This window comes from Lycium ferocissimum, chromosome 3 (assembly GCF_029784015.1).
Source record: "Lycium ferocissimum isolate CSIRO_LF1 chromosome 3, AGI_CSIRO_Lferr_CH_V1, whole genome shotgun sequence".
Taxonomy (NCBI): Eukaryota; Viridiplantae; Streptophyta; class Magnoliopsida; order Solanales; family Solanaceae; genus Lycium; species Lycium ferocissimum.
Genome location: NC_081344.1, coordinates 57585553 through 57599049, shown reverse-complemented (window position 1 = coordinate 57599049; position 13497 = coordinate 57585553). Strand labels below are relative to the sequence as shown.

Here is a 13497-nt window from a genome sequence, read left to right as displayed (position 1 = left end):
CCCCTCCACCTCAGCTTCAGATTCCTTTATATTGCCTGTTTCAGTTTTCAGACTTTTGATCATATTTTGAGCTTCTCTATTCTTCATACAGATGTTGCATTTGTGTCTCCTTCCTTGAGCCAATGAACTCTTGATTTTTGTTTTAAAATACTCTCTTCCACATAATGCCTTTTCACCAACTCTTTTTTTAATCTATTCTCCTCATCAAATAAAGATGAGGAGCTACCAGGTTGTCCCATTTGAGCTTGCAAATTTGCTAGTTCCTCTCTAGCATTTTGAATCTTCAATTTATAACTGCATTACTCTCTCGTGTTTAGTTCTTTCATTGATAACTGTACATTCTTGATCTTCTTCCATAATCTTTGCATTGAATCCCCTGAAGCATTGAGAGACCAAGCCTTGTTCAGCAGTTCCATAAATAGAGGATGCTTCATCATACAGTCAAAGAACTTCAATGGTTTACCCCCTGTGGATGTTCCATCTTCAATATGCACACTCAGAGGAGAATGATCTGAGAAGCGTGGGTCCAATACATGTGTCTCCAAGTGATTTTCTTGATTTAACGAAGTAAGATATTTGTCAATTTAATATTTAATAATTTAAACAAATAATTGAATAATTATTTTGAACTATTTTGGATTAAATTTTGACAAATACCTTATTATTAATAATAAAATATGCAAAGTATTTTTAAACAACTTACAATATATGTTTGAACTCATTTTGCCAAATGAAATGGCCAAATATTGTCGAAATAATTTTGTAAAAGTCATTTTGGTTTAGAAAAATACATATCTCACTCCGTTTGTGATTCTAAAACTCTGAATAATTAAATAGAATTATTGGAGGCCAAAAATTAGGTGTCAACAGGAAGCACGTGTACCCAGCAGTATCGTTGACCGACCTTAAACTATAGTGCTGACGAGGGTTGGTACTTTCAATACTCCTCTTCTTTCTTTGTTATTTTTTAGTCCATAGTTATAAGCATTCAACAAGTAAAGAAGATATCCACAACTCAGTCGGTTCATAAAGTCTATTCCTTTTCAAGTATAATCGTAAAGATTTAATCTTTTCATCATTTAAGACAAGTATGATTATAAAGCTTCAATCTTTCTATAAATTAGGAGAAGTCTAGGTATAATGATCCAATCTTTCCATCAATTAAGACAAGTATAGGCATAAAGATCGAACCTTTTCATCAGTTAGGACAAGCATATGCATAAAGGTCCATTCTTTTCGTCACTTATGACAAGTATAGGTATAAAGATCCAATCTTTCCATCAATTAGGACAAGTATAGGTATAAGGATCTGATCTTTCCATCACTTAAGAGAAGTATAGTTATAAAGATCCAATATTTCCATCAATTAGGACACATATGGAATGAAGTCAAGTCACACAAGTATAAATAACATGAGATGCAAGTGAAATGTATGCGATGCAAGTAAATGAATGCAATGCAAGTGAATATTATGCAATGGCCATATGTACCGGTATACACAAATGGACATATGTACCGGTATACAAAACCTATACATTTGCTTGCTATTATTATTCTGAGGGGTCCATAAATGTAATTATCTGTCATGACCCAAATCGCGGATAGTGGTGGCACCTACACTATTCTCCTTGGTAGGCATACAATTTTCCAATTCCAAATCCTGTTTTTAGAAAACAATTGCAAAATGTAAATAAATAGAAGCAATAAATAACTCATAAGGACATAAGTTACGAAATAAACAAGACTTTTATAAATAAGATCCCCAAAATCTGGTCTTACACGATACAAGAGCTTCTATAACTTTTTACAAGAATTGAAAAGAAATACAGATTCTCAAATGACTAATAATATCTGGAAGAGTACAGAGATAGGGTATACATAAACATAGACAGGGTTTACATGAGGAGACTCCGAAAGTAGAACCAGCTAGTGGCTCACCCAGAACATCTCTGTGATAACCTCGAAACCAAACCTGATAACTTGAACTTCAACCTGGAACAACTCTACACCCCAAAAAGGATATAGCAAGAGTAGAATCAGTACACCACATGTACTGGTAAGCATCATAGGCTGAATAAGATTAGTAAACGCATATGAAACATAGAAATTAACAAGTAAGGCAATCAATCAATCATCAATAGGACAAAATACCCCGAATCGTCAAGTCATGACCTAGGTGAAGCTCATAATCCACAAGTATGCCAAGTTCAAGGAAATACCCCATCCATGGATAACAACTCAAAGTGTAACACCAAACAACTAGGATAAGATGATATATGATGCGATAAATAAGGATGCAATGCAAATAAAATGCAAATGTCGTACAATGTGATGGCTAATATCTCATATCTGTACAAACATGCTATAAGCATTTGTCTCTTCAATAGTCATGACCATGGAGGACCCGCGGAGTACATGTACCAGCCACCCCGGATGGACTACAGGTCGTGCGTTTATTAACATATCCAGAATAAACCTCGGATCATAGAAAGATCACATGTTACTTTCATCTTTCTCTTTCTTTTCATTTCAAAAACCGTTTCTATAACTCTTTTAATTCCGAATCCATTTCTATAACTCTTTCATCAAGTATGAATGAAAGAATAATGTATTACAAGTGACAATGCCAATATGTAAGATATGGAATTCACAACACAAAAACCCAATTCAACCCTAGCATGGATTATCAATATTAGCATGAAAATGTATATTGAAACCAATCCCAATACAACAAATAGAACCAACACATCCCACATCACCACAAACACATAGTCAAGTACAACACAAGTCATTAAGTGCATAGAGATGACATCTTTCATATCTTTCGAGATCCACCCTACAATATGGGGTAAAAAAAAGCCAAAATAAGTGATTATAGCCCTTCTAAAAAGAAAACTGATTCTTGAACCCCGACCGGAGGACTCTGTTAAGATGTCAACTGCTAAGGGAACGTCTTCTGGATTGATCGAAAAGGGAGGTGAAAAGATTTGAGTATATCATAGCTGATCGTAGGTTGGATAATATTCGCTTGCGACGAAGAGGCTCTTTTCCACGAAGGCAAACTCACTCTTACATTTAAGATCTTCACACCGGTTCATTTTCTGATTGATTAGAAAGACCAACACTAGCCCCAGTGAGAAGAAGATGGTTAGATGCCAATTGAAAGAGTGGTAGTTTTATCCATGATGACTTTTTGGTTACATGCGTGGAATTGGCTAAGCATTTTATTCGAACAAATATAGAGCCAAAATGGATGGTTTTGTGTCTATTACCAGTTCTTCCTCCTGAGTTGAGGCCGATCATTCAGATAGATGGGGCAGATAGATGGGGATAAACTAATGAGCTCAGATATTAATAAAATCTATAGAAGAGTTATCTATCAGAACAATACCCTTACCGATCTATTAACAACAAGTAGGTCTACGCCAGGAGAATTAGTAATGTGTCATACAAGCGTTGTTTCTATCTACTATTATCTAAAAATAATCAAGTTATTAATGACTGGATGAAATGAAGAAATGACCCCTCACGTGCGAAATTATAGAAGATCCCCTTTAAGATCAAACAATTCCATCGAATTGAGTATAATTGTATATGTGATAGCATCTACTATACCAGGAATATTAATGAACCCGATTATTGCAATTGCTCAGGATAGCCTTTTTTAGTTTCTAGGGTCTATTTCTTAGTTCAATATCTCTCTTACTAACTGGAATCAAAGAATTAGTAGATCTGTTCCGCCTAAAATGGGAATGGGCTAGGGTTATGAACTTATAATCTGATGATCGAGTTGATTCCATGATTATAAGTTCATTCCATACCGGACCAGGCTAGAATAGGGTTATATATATTCTCATTATGAGAAGGGATCATTCGGGCCTATCTAAATAGATACTATGTTTACATATGGATCCCTACATCGTTACATTCCATTTAGGATTAAGAATACGCGTAATCGGACCTGTTTTTTTATATATCTCTATTGGGACCCTATTCACCTTTTTGAGTGAATCGAGAAATAGGTTTGATCGTTCATCTTTTTGATATATATCAACCATTGCATTCTCTGGATAATTCAAATTGAAACAATTAGATGTCCAACTCGAGTCTATATGGCATGACCGATTGATAGATCCACCTTTGTCATATATTCCATACATCACACTAGATAGATATCATATTCATGGAATACGATTCACTTTCAAGATGCCTTGGTGGTAAAATGGTAGACACGGGAGACTACAAAATCTTGTGCTAAAGAGCATGGAGGTTCGAGTTCTCTTCAAGGCATAATATTGAGAATGCTCATTGAATGAGCAATCTCAATAAGAGGGCTCGGATCGAATCAGTGTTGATATACCGATTCGATCCAGCTCTTAGAATTGGAATAAATTCGGTAGCAGATCCCAAAATCTTGGTGATCTTTTCTATCTAATGAATGGGGAGTCCGCTTTAAAATCGTCCACCCTGCACCCGCCCCCTGAGTTTATGCTTCAACAGAAATCACACAAGGGTAGATTAGAAACCTCTGGTAAAATTCCCGCCCGTAACCCAACAGATAAAGTACATTGCATAATCCAGGGATTAGCGACTTACCCATTCAGTTTGGCACTTGACGTTCCCAAAATGGGGATTACCGGGTAAATTCAATATAATAGACACTTGTTGGCATTCCAGCCTTCCTTATCCTTTCAGGGCCTATCTGAGATAAAATCTAGTACTTTTTGGTCGTGAATATCTGAACTGATTGTTTGTTGTTCAAGAATTCTTGTTTAGGCAGTTCATACCATCCATACATAGTGTTTTGATCTAAGATTTCAATTCTTCCATGTTTTAGCAGTAACATATTCTTCCATGGAGCTAAGATCCAAAATATGGTAGAAACAAGCGTTTTCATGACTCTACCACCCAGTCAATTCTGTTACACTTAATCCCTCTTTCATGGCCACATATCTTTCCGGCTAAGGAATGGGAAATCTTTCTCCTATTACATGAATCCAATTTTCATTTCATCCGGGAAAAGCCATTTTTTTCTCAACAATGTCTTTGTCATTTGATCCAATAGCATTTCGTTAGATAGGAACATATTTGATAAATACTAATAACTCTCAGATAGAGTATTAGAACGGAAAAATCCATTAGATAATGAACTATTAGTTCTAAGCCATCTCTGACGATTAATCAACAATTCGAAGTGCTTTTCTTGCGTATTCTTGATAAACCAATGTTTATATATAGATGTAGGAGGATATGTTTGGGAAGTAAGAAGCCCCTTTGACATCTCTTCATCTGCAAATAATTCTTGATGTGAAAACACAGAGCCAGGGGCCTGATCGTTGAATCGGAAAAAGAGTGGATCTAGAGGGTCCTAAATGAATTGTCTTATTCGAAAAAGGCCTTGTTCTTTGGAAGATCTATCTCGTGCCTGGTACTGCATGGTTCCACTCTGCAAGAACCCCGAATCGTTCTCTTGAAGTGCATCCTCTTCCTTGTAAGTGATCCGCTTGCCCCGAAATGACCTGGACCAATAGGGAAATCCCAATTCATTGGGCCTTTCGATACAATCAAATAGAAAGCCCCAAGGGCGCCATATTCTAGGAGCCCAAACTATGTGATTGAATAAATCCTCCTGCGGGTCAAGGGCCTCTTCTCCCTCCCCTTCTTCAAGCTCCAATTCATATTTTTCATAGAGAAATCTCTGATCAAGGATAGAACAAAAGTCCTTTTGCATCATATCTAAGGGATTCCTCAGTTCGGGCCGGCAATTTTACTCGATCATTATCAAACCGATCGCAATCTTTTTCTCGTCCGTGAAGATCCCACCGAGTGCCTTCTACTTCTAATAGGCCATGAACTACATCGAATCATTCTCAACGAGTCCATATGAAGTGATCCCATTTTTTTCATTGGGTCCCATAAAGACCAAAGATCTTAAGCGACCGATCCTATAGAACAACTCAAAAGTTAAAGAAGTATCGTTAATCTCTTCATGCTCGTTCCAAGCTCGATGTACCATTTGTACAAATAAGAATTCCCTTTATTATATGATTTCTCCTTCATATAGATAGATATAGGATCTATGGGGAAATTACATAGAAGTAAATTTTGTGCTACAACCCTTCCTATCTAATAGAAAAAGATCCCATGATCCTGAACCGATCTTACTTGGGATCGCAAGTCCCAAGTTTGTCTATGAAGAGAGGATCTAATTGTATCAGTGTCTATAATTGATTTTTTCTATATAATACTAACCAATAGGACCTCATTGATAAGTGCTACAAGATCTTGTGCATTGGAACCCATGGTTATGGACTCGAATCCGTTAGTATGCAACATTTTTTTTTTCAAGTGAAATCCCCTAGTATATGAAAGAGTGAAAAAGTGCTTTCGTTGTTGTGAAATCAAAAGCCTTCGTATCTTAATGCACGCATTTAATTTATTCTGATCTGTCAGAGCGGGATCCACTTTTTGGGGAATATGAGTCGAAGCAATAACAAGAATATTTCTAGTAGAACATCTTTCACAATCCCTGGAGAAGTGGTTCACTAATAGACTGAGGGATAAGTCATTCGACTCATTCACATCCAGATCATGAGTGTTTGGAATTCATATTATGCAAGGAGACATTGCTTTTGCTAATTCGAATTGAAGGCTGATATAATATCGGTCTATTTTCGGCATCATATCCATAATTAGCCCATTCATCCTAGTTAGCAATTCCAGCTACGTATCAAGGTCATGATTGATATCGCCACTAGCATCAAGATTATCACTATCATCAATATCATCAATATCATCACTATTATCAATATTGATCTCATCAAGAAGAAAACCTTTAGGATTGTTATCCAGGAACTTGTTCAGAAATACCGTAATGAAAGAAACATAGGAGTTTGTCGCTAGGTATTTGACCAAATAAGATCGTCCAATTCCTATAGAACCTATCACTAAAATACCTCTAGAGGGGGATAAGGCTAAGCGGAGCGAAGAGGGTTTTTCATGAGATGGGAAATGAAAATGATTTTCCCTACACGAAGTTTGTGAATAAGTGATTGTCTGATAATGAGCAAGGAATATCCGTCTTTCTGCTAAACAGGATGGATTGAACTCATAATTCATTAGATGCTCTCGGTTGTTCAATCATTTGATAACCAGAGTCATTCTTTGATAAATGATCACTATGAGTCAGACTCAATAGAATTTGATCAATCCTATTTTCTGTCGTTAAGGTAGAGAACTGAACCAAGAATTCTCTTTCGTCATCAGCAATCCAATCACTGTTCGCGCGCCAGGATTCTATTTTATCATCAATCCAATCCCCTTTTACGTTTTTTCTTTTTTCTTATCAATGAATAGATCTCTTTACTTGTATGATTTAGCTGTCTCGTATTTCTCAAAAAAGTGATTCGATTGATGGGATTTGGTATGAGATCGATGATTTTCATGAGATTCATATTCCAATCTTTCTTCTTAGAACGTATTGATCTGACCCCATAAGCGGGACCAAGCATGTTGTCGCCGTGGCGTAACCCCGTATTTCCTCTAGAGAATCTCCTAATTGTTCCGCAGCAACTAGAAAGAGATTTTTTAACCGTAAAGAATTCGGTTCAGATGTAGGATACCTATCCAGAATTTTTTGCAACTCAATCATAGATGATGGAATTATCAAAGAGTTGACCTTTTCGAACTCTGCCTGTAACTCACTAAAGGCCCGTGAAACAAAGAAAAGATGTGTACGAATGAGCTATCCAATAACAAAATGAAGGAAAAGGATTGAATAGAGGAACTCCCGAGCATTTGGCGATCTAAGATGTGTCAATATCAATGGTGACTCATTATTTCGATGAATCATTTCTTCGGATAGAAGAAGATTATGTAAACACTTACTCTAGATCTCACTTATCAGATTCCACTGTGGAAGACACAATTTTTTTGAAGAATTCGCCATGATATAACTGATCCATGCATAATATCTGGAAAAATGGATACAAATTTTTGACTGCTACTTAGTATTTGCAATAGGTCTGAAAAAGTATCTAAAAATATCAAATATAGATATTTGTACCCTGTCGAAGTAAGGAACCATGGCATATATGTTTGAAATAGATTCCATTTTGAGAGAGTTGAAAAAGCACTATCTCGTTGAAAGGTTCTATACATCTGCCCTTTCTTAACGTATTTCTTTAGAAAAAGACTCCGTTTTTTCCTCTTTTCGAATGATAAATCTTTCTCAGAACATAGAGTGTGAATCAAATCCATGTTTGAATTAAAATTGAGATACTGATACAAGTTCTTCCTTTCTGAATCAGATAGATTCATATCTAAAAGAGGTTGAAAATAAATTCTTTCAAAATTGACTATTTGCCCCTCTGTTAGAGGTGTTCTAGAAATGTCTGCGATCGAGTAAATAGCTCTATGAACTAATGGATCAGATCAACTTGGAAAATGGCAAGATTTGTACAAGTTATATGTTTCGTCACCAATTTGTGGAAAATTGTTAGGTATGAATATGTTAGAAACCTGTGACTCGATTGGAGAAATAGTATCTCTCCCCCCAAAAGCATGTTTTTTGTTACCGACGCACAAAGAAAATATTTTGTTGCAAATGAACAAGATATTGAGGAATTGTCTATACGTAAAATCAAAATTATTGATACAGGACTTTTCCACAGAAAAGGGGAATCTTGTGTTCCAATAGAAGCATATGTGATGTGGATTATTCAAGAATCGAAGTCGATTTGCTTTATAAAAGGAAGATATCAATGAACTTCTATGAAATGGTTTCATGAGATTCAGCCAATTGTCTTGATCGTGGAATATCATTGTGAAATAGGAATCCGGGTTATCAAAGGATTTCTTGCGATTATTTCTGGTATGTAATTAGTCAATCATCCACTTTGGTATCTTATTGAACAAAAATGATGATATTATTCCTCCATTGATCAAGAATTTCGATTTTTGGGAAGTATCATGATCGTCCAATAAGAAGGGTTTTAATTTTTCAAATGAAACAATTTGAAGCCTATTGATTCTAACAAACTGATTGCAGAGTTGATCATTTGGACCTTTCAATTCATAGATGTAGATCTCAGACCTATGAATGGGGATGTTTTCGAAACTCACACAGAAAAAAGGAAGTGAGTTAGACAAAAAAAGAAGTGACTTGGATAAAAAAAGAAGTGACTTGGACAAAAAGAAACAAAGTGGCTTAGACAAAAACTGACGAAGTGACTTAGACAAATCTTTTTTGTCGATAACCTCAGACCAATCAATCGAATATTGAATAATATGTAATTGATCGAACACTACTTGAAAATAGCTCTTCTGCTTCGAAACGGACTGTTCCTAATGTTCCTGGAAATTCTTGCTCCCATTGGACCATTTGTATCTATATGCATCAGGATCCCGATTCATGGATCTCTCGGTTCGAGAAATCAAAATAAGAGGCTCATACCATTTGTTCTGACTCTTTTTCAAATTTGATAAATATTGGTTGATCGTATATTTCATTATAGTTCTATGATTCAGAGTATCCTTTCCTATTTGATCCATTTGAATTCCATATTCGAAGTTGCGATCAGATCTATTCATTAAAAAAAATCGATTCAATACATTTCTTATGTACCCATAGGTACTATATTGGATGTGAATCAGATTTTGGATCAATCTATATTGAGTGACTACCTCCATTATGTTATTGCTAGCAAATACCACTATTTTTGGTTTTAGATCTTCCAAATCATTCCTGCAGGAGATTCAGACCCATTTTTTTCTTATCCTTCGAGAAAAAGATTCATTCTCTTCATAAAAAATAGGAGGTAGAACCAATAAATATTTCTTTTTCGATTCATCCCTGGCCTCATCCAAGAATTGTTTTTGATCCAATCCGCAGGAATCAATAGAAAAGGCAAATCCCTTATGACATACCAAATCTGGCTCGGTTATTGATAGAGTGAATAGATCTGCCATTTCTTGAAATCTCTCTTCTGATTCAAAATCATAGTGTAACGTGCATCCTCCCCTGTTCAGATCATGGAATAGATGAAATAAATTAAAAAATGGATTTTTATTTAAGAATGAAATCTTATTAGAACTGTCTATATCTGGTTCATCCTTCAGAACCATATCACATCCCGGATCTAATAAAATAGGATGAATTGAGACGGTATTTTTTAAATGTAATTATCTTGAATATATTAACCATTTCTTTCTTTTCCGATTGCCTGGAAGGGACAAAAGAAAGATCTTATTGTTTCTTCAACAATTTTTGATCTCTAGTGGACCTCTCAGTAGGATTCGAACCCAGATGAAGTTTTGACCATCTATCAGAGAAAAAAGAACGAAGGGATCTTGTAGGATTTCCAAGAAATTCTTCGATTTCTTCTGGAAATAGATGATTAATCATCTACTTCTCACGTTCCATGAATAGCCAGGACATTGAGGAATATCCAGAAAGGCATTTCGAGAATCGACCTGATTCTATCTCTTGTCGTTCCGTTTGAAGAAAGGAAGGATCCCAAAGAATTGATCTTTCTTTTCATTGTTGAATCTCTCTTTGATTAATCAATGTGTGATATTCCGAATCCTCATTACTAATGGAATCCAAATGATCTCTGGATTGATCAGAAGATCCTTTCAGTTGGCTAGAATCTGTTACTTGAACGAAACTAGATCTTGTGGGATCATATTGAATATTTGACGATACATTCTGTACCTTGCTAAAAAACTGATCCATGTTTATCAACTACACATTGTCTAACCAAATCCAATTCTCTCTTGATACGTTCCTCAAAAAATTCGATTCGGGCAGATTCTTCCCCCAACTTATGAAAAGATCTTGGCGGAATTGCCACATATGAAATTGAGCATAGTTTTTTTCCAAAGAAATAGCCCACTTGTTTCTCGAGAATAGATAGGAAACATGCTCAATATCATTTGATTGAATAGTTGACCCAACCTCTTGTTGTTTGAAGAAACCCTCCACTTCAATTGGTATTTTTTCACGAAAAGCAGACATGAGCTAAGAAATCCAGTGTTTCATTAAGGTTTCGAATAGTGGTCCCGAATTCAAGTTGATTCTATTTTGACTCTTCCTCGCAGAAAGACGATCAAACAATTCCCAATCATAGTCCTTGCGGATTAGATCATCCATATAATATACAAAAAGAAACTCTAGATATTTGAGATCTTTCTCTTTGAATGAGATCTCAATTCAGCCGATGGTTTCATTAGATGTCTTACAACTAGAATCCCTCTTTTTCCCAATCCGAGTTCCTCCTCCACCAATGCGAGCCCCAGCTTAGATTCGGCATGCTACACTTTTTAGTTATTAGGAGAACCTAAGTACTCTCTTTCGGATTCAGAAACAACTCTGCGAGATCTTTTTTTCTTTGGGAAGATACAGAAAGAAACAATCAACCTATTGATATTGGAAGACCCAACGATTCTTCCAATGTATCATTTATGGGTCCAATGGAATTCATAGGTATAGGAAGAAGCCCTATCAAATAGAGATTTTTTGTTTTGACCATATTTCGATTGTTAATACGATATATAAGGACTGCTACTACAAATAGTATTTGTCATGACCCAATTTCACAAGGTCGCGCCGGCACCTATCTATCCCACCTCGGTAAGCAAACCCTTAATTCAACATTCACAAACCCAGTATATATATATATATATATATATATATATATATATATATATATATATATATATATATAGCGGAAGAAAATAAAGCAATGAAGCCTGTCATTTGAATATATAATAAATGCGAAAGTAATCATAAACCACCCTAGTATCTGGTCTGATCATACAAGAGCACTAACTTAATACTACAAGTCTGAAGATGAAAAAGTCTTAAAATACAACTATCTTGAAATAGAGTAAGATAAGTAAGTTAGGGAAAAAACATCCGGGCAGCAGCCATCATCGTGCTCACCCTGGAATTACTCAACAAAGAAATTCGCCGATCGGCCCGCGGGGGAAAAAAGTGAACTGTCTAATACTCGCATCCATAAAAGAATGCGGCAAGCGTAGTCGGACAAAACAACGATCGGTAGGTATCATAGGCCGACTAAGACTACTTGACATATATAAAGACAATAAGGTAAAAGAAAACAAGTAAACGATAGAATACAAGTCATGCTTTTCCACTTAATCACCGTATGTATTCAACCTTATGTTATAACAACTAATCTCAATTGTTCCAACTATTCACATATAGCAAACAAGTCTAGTAGTACGATCCAATCAACGTAGTCTAACTCACAAACAACCAAGAAGTATAACCAACACCGTAACCAAGTCATAATCAACCAAGAAGTATAATCGAAGTAATGCAATATGAGGTATGAATTCTGTCACGACCCAAATCGATGGGCCGCAACAAGTGCCCGACCATTGCCGGCCAAGCACTCCTATGCTTGCGTTTACTTCTCACTGACTGTCCTGGGCCCATATACAATCTGTAACTGTGCTAAACTGTCTCCCGAATAATCAACATAAAAGACACCGTACCTGGAATTCACGGCCAACGCACACATATAAGCATAAACACTGAGAATAACAGCGTGAGCCGATTTGGCCGCCACACATATATACTGTACAACAAAATACATGCCGACGAGGCTGCATAATATCACAACTACATATCACTGTCTACAGACCTCTATGGAGTACAAACTGTAGAAATGACAGGACAAGGCCCTGCCGTACCCATATATGTACGTAACCGAATAGCGTACCAAAAGGACTGAAGCTCCGGATCAATGGAGCGTACCGACCGTGCCGAGGGGAGGTCCTACTTCGCGATGGATCGTCCCGACCGGCTACCCGATCCCGCGGGCATGAACGCAGCGTCCACGGAAGGGGCGTCGGTCACGAGTAATGTACCGAGTATGTAAGGCATGAATAGTAACATAGTAAGGGATGTAAAGTATGAATAATAACGTAATGGAAATATAGAGCATATCGTGAGATAAAAGAGTAACCTGTACATGTGAGTGCCCCTTAGGGTGGATGCCATGCATGCTTAGCTTTCTTTGAAAAACATTTTTTTTGTTCATATATACAGAAAATAGAACATATCATATTGCCGAGGCGTCGGCTCCGATCCATTTAACCACATATGTCCCGCGTCCGGGCATCCCGCGTCCGGATGATATCATGTCATATTATACCAACTGATCAGGTGGTTACGCGTATTATATATATATATATATATATATATATATATATATATATATATATATATATATATATATATATATATATATATATATATAGCAACATGCATGAGAGCACAAGAAAAGCTATAACTCTATCGGAGTGACGTAAGGTCGGTAACCTCCGATTATATTATGGAATAATCATGGTCGCTTTGTCTCACCTTGAAGGAACAATTATTATAAGGTGAGACTATCAATGAAGAATAGCGTTAAGAGAACATAGACTAAGATCATAAATCTCATAAGGCGTCAATTCGTATACTTT

General features: G+C 36.2%; 1 pseudogene; it reads right to left on the bottom strand.

The window, feature by feature from the left end:
• Nucleotides 1–4987: 4987 nt before the first annotated feature.
• Nucleotides 4988–13497, bottom strand: part of LOC132048932 (protein Ycf2 B-like) — a 14848-nt pseudogene continuing 6338 nt past the window's right edge.